We start from the raw sequence: 6,471 nt of genomic DNA on the forward strand, positions 1-6,471 counted from the left end.
CAACATCGTCCCCCTATGGAAACTGGGCACAAAGAGGTGCATCAGGTGGCAAAAAGAGATCATGCGACCGGCCAATTTCGCGTACTTTGTCAGCATGAGGTGAGCTTGTAGATATAAGGAGAAAGCTGGGCCGGCAGACACCGTAGTAGCGGCAGAATTCCTCCGCTAATGAGGGAAAGGGAAAAGAGTAACCTACACAAAACGGATATGCGTAGAATGTGCAATATCTGAGACGGTGAATCTGCACCACATCATGACCAACCGGGACCAGATCGATGTGGGCCGGAATTTTGAACTTCGCCCTAAAATCAGCAAGAGCAGCCGTGTCCATCTCAGATTCCACGGCCTCAGGGTCGTCCTCGGGCAGCTTTGAAAAGTTAGATCCAGCCTTCTTGTTACGGAAATTATTTCCTCCACCGTAGGAAAGCTTTCATCTTTTGCAATAATGGCGGCCCATCGTCATGGGGAGGCATGCTCACTGCCAAGGGAGACGGATCAGATGCCCCCCCAGAACTAGAAGATGGATTAACCATCTTTTTGTGTATATATATGAAGAAGATACAAGCACAGAGGAGTCGTGAGTAGCAGAAGTCACCAGAGTCGATGAAAACAAGGATACGAGAGTAAAGGTAATGGGAGCAGGAATTTTGAACGAAGAAGGAAAAAAGAGATGCAGAGATTCGACATTTGAGAATGCAAAGAATAAGGCAAAGGGCCTCATATCCCTATTTATAAGAACCCAGGCACCAGTATCGAGAAAACAAAATGTCAATACCCAGCGCAGGTATCGAAACGGTAGAGGAACGAGAAATGATGCAATGCATTGGGAAAACGCGTAATAATGACGCATAATATCGTGATGTCACTCTGAACCGACGCGATAATAGGAGACGGCTCACCAAGTGCCACGTTGCCATCTCGTCTGAAACATTACTATTCGACCTACTCACCTAAATTTATCAATCGCGATTAACAAAGTCCACTTATCGAGGTTGTCCAGAGTCGGCCTCAATAAGCGGATGGACTAACTGTATAGGTCAAAATCTGCCTCGAGGAGATTTAACATGAAGAGGTATTACGAAAAGTAATTTAGCCGAGGTCGACTAGTAAATAATTTTTATAGCCAAGCAGTCAATGACGGCCGAGGTCAAATGTCAAGAGCAACAGTAACGGCTAGTTTTGTAATAGGGTCTTTAGAAGAATATTCCATTGAATATTCTCTGTAATTGTACTTTTAGGGTTTATTAGGGGTATGTCCCATATAAAGAGATAAAGAGATAAGGTGAAAGACATGTAAGATTCTCTGATAAGAACACTCTTTGAAAAGCAGATTCTCTCTAGATAAAATACAAACACTACCTTTCTAAGGAGATTCGATTGTCTATTATTCCACACTTTCCACCAGATTCGAGAAGGGTCCCAATATCCTAGTATTTGTCTATAATTCATCATTTTTAGAAGGAGGAATCATCCATCTCACTCAATATTGGGTGAATTCTTCTCGTTATTTACTCTAATGTCATTTATTGCTATTTTTTGCTTGATATTCTTCCATTATTAATCATCTTGAAACAATATACACCACATTTAATCTCTTCTCAACACTGTGCTTTGTTATTTGTGTCAACCGATTATAGATATGCGGTTATTGTCATTAACTAGGTTTAGCCCCTCTTTACACAAAATTCATTAGTTTAATCAAGGGTTTACACTTTTTTGGTCAAACAAGAACTCGAGAGAGACTTGACATAGAGCAATTGGTGTTCATGATGCAATTTCCTTTCATATTGCACAATTGTTGTTCGAATTAAAATTATCAATTAATAAATTTTGAAGATGTTTGACTCTTCATCATTGACAACCATTAAAAGCTTCGATACTTTGAATTCGAAAGCTGAGTTTCAAAAATATTATTTGTTTGGATTGGGTGTAGTTGCAAACAATTGAGAATATTCTTTGGAGTATATATCTCAATTTTGAGGGTGTTTGGTAAAGATTAAAGTTGATTTTGGCTGAATTTTAAATTGAAACACGAAGAAAAGGAAGAAGAAGAACACATGACATATAATATACATACAATATTGTAGTACAATTGTATAAAAGTTGTATATAAATTGTATTTAAGTTATAGTCAATTATAGTTAAAATTTTTTATTTGAATGTTATATGAAAGTTGAAAAATAGTTGTGTAATGTATAAATTCTTGTATAAAATTTGTATTTAAGTTATAAATACTATCTTTTTACATAAAGTTATTGATATGTATCAAAATTATATTAAAAAAGAAAATTTTGATTGGAATTTCATAGAGGAAGAACAACACACCACATACAAAATACATATTGTATAAATTTTTTATGAAAATTGTATTTAAGTTGTATGATATTGTAGTTGTATTTAACTGAGTAAAAATAATGTACTAAAATTATAAATAAGTTACAAAGAAGTTGTATACTAATAAATTATTTACCTTATAGAAATAGGAATCTCAAGTTTTTGTCTAGGTTCGGGAAATTAAGGAAACAAAATGGTAACTTGAGAAGGGTAAGTGTTACGTAGAAAAAGGAATCTCAAATTTTCGAGATTGTCCAGTTTAATGGAAGTTTTGAAATTAAGGAAAAATTGGTAACTTGAGGTGCAAGTAAGGTCATTGTAGTCCAAATAAGTATGAGTGTACGAAAGCTTACTCAACAAAATTTCTAACTAATGATTTCACATCAAATTCCCGTCATTTAATTTTTTGTTGTTTTGCATATCTTATTACTCTTATTTGATTTTCAACTAGCTATCTTTTAGGTGGAGACCAAAGACGGATGAGTATAGGGAAAGAGTGTTGGCCTTTAAGCATTGGGCTTAAGACTTTAAGCATTGGGCTTTAAAAGTCTAAGAGTGTGAATTGAAAAGGATGGGAAATAAAATGGAGGGAAATGAAAATTTGAATGAAGTGAGCTTTTGACTTGCACTTTGTCCCTCATTGGTGAGGGACAACTATATTTGTGTGCTTATATATAGAATCACTTCTTAAAGCTCTTAAAAGGAGTTGAAGAGAATGAACCCTCGCGCCGTCGTCTTCGCTCGCTCGGCTTTGGATTTGGATTTGGATTTGTCAAATGATCGATTGATAAGATTATTTTTGGACAAAATTTATTAAATTAATTATTTAATAATTAATTAAATGCCAGATCACTGCTGAAGATTCAGAAGGATAGTCTGGCCGCGGTCCTCACCTCTTCCAATAATTGCCTATAAATTCTGAGGCATGGCTTCGTTTTTAACACACCAAAAACATTACAGAACTTCCTTCTTTCTGAAAATACTGCATTCTAATTCGCAGTCTCTCTCTCTCAAATTCGTAAGTGTGATTTTGCTCCGTTCTTTGAGTTCGTTGGTATCCTGCAGTTTGTATTGCCACTGTTGCAGGAAGGTTTATTCCGTTTCATCCTGGGAGGATTTAATCCATTACCTTGGCAACTTGTGAGGGGGTTAAAATTCCTTAAGGACGCACAAGCAAATTGTGGACTCGGAATATTTCTTATTCTTTACTGTTTTCCAGTTTCTTTTATTCTTCTAACAGTTTTCTGATTTTGTGTTTTAACACAGTAGCGAACAACAGGCTTAAGGAATTTTAGTCTAACGTTTCTGTGTTGAAATATATATTATAAACTGTTATCTATATTTTGTATACTGGTTTGGAGACTAAAGCCTTCGTGCTTTCTACTCCAATAATTGTTCTGTCCGGTTTAAAGTATATCAAAATTTTACCGGAATAATAAACGTACGGGTTTGAAGTATATAAAAACTTCACCATTGTTACGTGTTGTATGTTTGGTTTGATATTCAGTTTGAAGATATCAAAACTTCACTGATTTAACAAAGTTCTGTTTTGTTTCCAACTCTACAGAAAAATGACGAATGAAAACCAAGCTAATGGAAATGTTGCGGGAATGGGTGCTACTGTTACGAATGTTGCTGCCTCGTCAAGCCATTCAACTCCTGCTCATGCTATGGCACCAGCAGAAAAACCGACTTCAAACGCTGGCAAATGAAGATGCTCTTCTATATTACTACGTTGAGTTTGCAGCGATTCATCAAGGAGGATCCTCCGGTCCTGGCTGAAGACACTCCGGATAATGAACGATTTGTTGTAACTGAAGCATGGAAACATTCTGATTTCTTGTGCAAAAACTACATTTTGAGTTGTTTGGAAGATAGTTTGTACAATGTCTATAGTGTCATGGAAACTTCAAAAGCGTTATGGAATGCGCTTGAGAAGAAGTACAAGACTGAAGATGCCGGACTTAAGAAGTTCGTGGCTGCAAGGTTTTTGGATTTCAAGATGATTGACACTAGGTCGGTCATAACTCAAGTCCAAGAATTACAAGTTATTGTGCATGACCTCCTTGCTGAAGGTATGACCCGAATCTATAAATTAATTAATAAGATTTATCTTGTTATTAATTATGAATTTATTGCTGAAAGTATGGTCATTAATGAGGCCTTTCAAGTCGCCGCTTTCATTGAGAAATTACCTCCGTTGTGGAAAGACTTTAAGAACTATCTAAAACACAAACGGAAGGAGATGACACTTGAAGACTTGATTGTGCGTTTGAGGATAGAAGAAGACAACAAAAATGTTGAAAAGAAGTCACGTGGAAACTCGACAATAATAAGGGCTAACATTGTTGAGGAGGCGCCACAAAACAAGAAGAGAAAGAAGGCTTCTGGACCAAAGAATTACCCAAGCAAGAAAAAGTTCAAGGGTAATTGCCACAACTGTGGAAAATCTAGGCATAAGGCCGTGGATTGTCGTTCACCAAAGAATGATAAGAAGTGATAGGGGTGGCGAATATGAATCTCCTTTTGAAGAAATATGTTTGGAAAATGGCATTATTCACCAAACAACTGCCCCTTACTCTCCACAATCTAATGGAATTGCGGAGAGAAAGAATCGAACGTTGAAAGAGATGATGAATGCGTTGTTGATAAGTTCTGGTTTACCACAGAACTTGAGGGGGGAAGCTATACTTACAGCTAACCGAATAATCAACCGTGTACCTCATAGTAAAACACAGTCCATTCCTTATGAACAATGGAAAGGAAGGAAGCCCAGCTTGAAATACTTCAAAGTGTGGGGGTGTTTAGCTAAGGTACAAGTTCCTAAACCTAAAAGGGTTAAGATAGGTCCAAAAACGGTTGATTATGTATTTATTGGATATGTTACCAATAGCAAGGCATATCGTTTTCTGGTTCATAAGTCAGAAAATCCTGAGATTCACGTTAATACGATAATAGAATCAGATAATGCTGAATTCTTTGAAACTATTTATCCGTATAAAAAGGAAAGTGAATTGACCTACCAAAAGTCAAAACGACCTCGGGAGGAAATAATATATGGTATGCCTAATGAGGAAAATCCGAGAAGAAGTAAACGTCAACGGACATCTACTTCATTCGGTCTAGATTTTCTGACTTTCCTGCTAGAAAATGAGCCTCGTACCTTCAAGGAAGCAATGTCTTCCACAGAAGCACAATATTGGAAAGAAGCTGTCAATAGTGAAATAGAATCCATATTGAGCAACCATACTTGGGAATTGGTTGATCTTCCTCCAAGTAACAAAACATTGGGTTCTAAATGGATTTTCAAGAAGAAAATGAAAGACGATGGTACTATTGACAAATACAAGGCAAGACTTGTTGTCAAAGGATTTAGACAGCGAGAAGGTCTTGACTATTTTGACACATACTCGCCGGTAACAAGAATTACATCCATTCGGATGCTAATAGCGTTAGCCGCCTTGTATGATCTTCAAATCCATCAAATGGATGTAAAAACAGCCTTTTTAAATGGTGATTTAGAGGAAGAAATTTACATGGACCAACCTGAAGGTTTTGTGGTTCCGGAAAAAGAAAAGAAGGTGTGTCGACTTGTTAAGTCTCTTTATGGACTAAAACAAGCACCCAAGTAATGGCATGCGAAATTTGACCAAACAATGTTGTCAAATGGCTTTAAGATTAATGAATGTGATAAATGTGTTTACATTAAGAACGTTCCAAATCATGTAGTCATTGTTTGCTTATATGTTGATGATATGCTAATAATGAGCAAAGACATTGCTGACATTCAAGCTACTAAGCGCATGCTTGCTAGTAAGTTTGATATGAAAGACTTAGGAGTTGCCGATGTAATTCTAGGAATTAAAATCAAGAGGACTCCTCAGGGTCTAGCTTTGTCTCAATCACATTACGTGAAAATGGTACTTGAAAAATTCAAACATTTGGAATTTAGAAGTGCAAGAACTCCAATTGACTTAAATCATCATCTTATAAAGAATAAAGGTGAAAGTACGTCTCAATTGGAGTATGCTCGTGTGTTGGGAAGCTTAATGTACATCATGAACTGTACACGACCTGATATAGCTTGTGCAATAAGTAAACTTAGTCGATTCACAAGTAATCCAAACAAACATCACT

This window comes from Nicotiana attenuata, unplaced genomic scaffold (assembly GCF_001879085.1).
Source record: "Nicotiana attenuata strain UT unplaced genomic scaffold, NIATTr2, whole genome shotgun sequence".
Classification (NCBI taxonomy): domain Eukaryota; kingdom Viridiplantae; phylum Streptophyta; class Magnoliopsida; order Solanales; family Solanaceae; genus Nicotiana; species Nicotiana attenuata.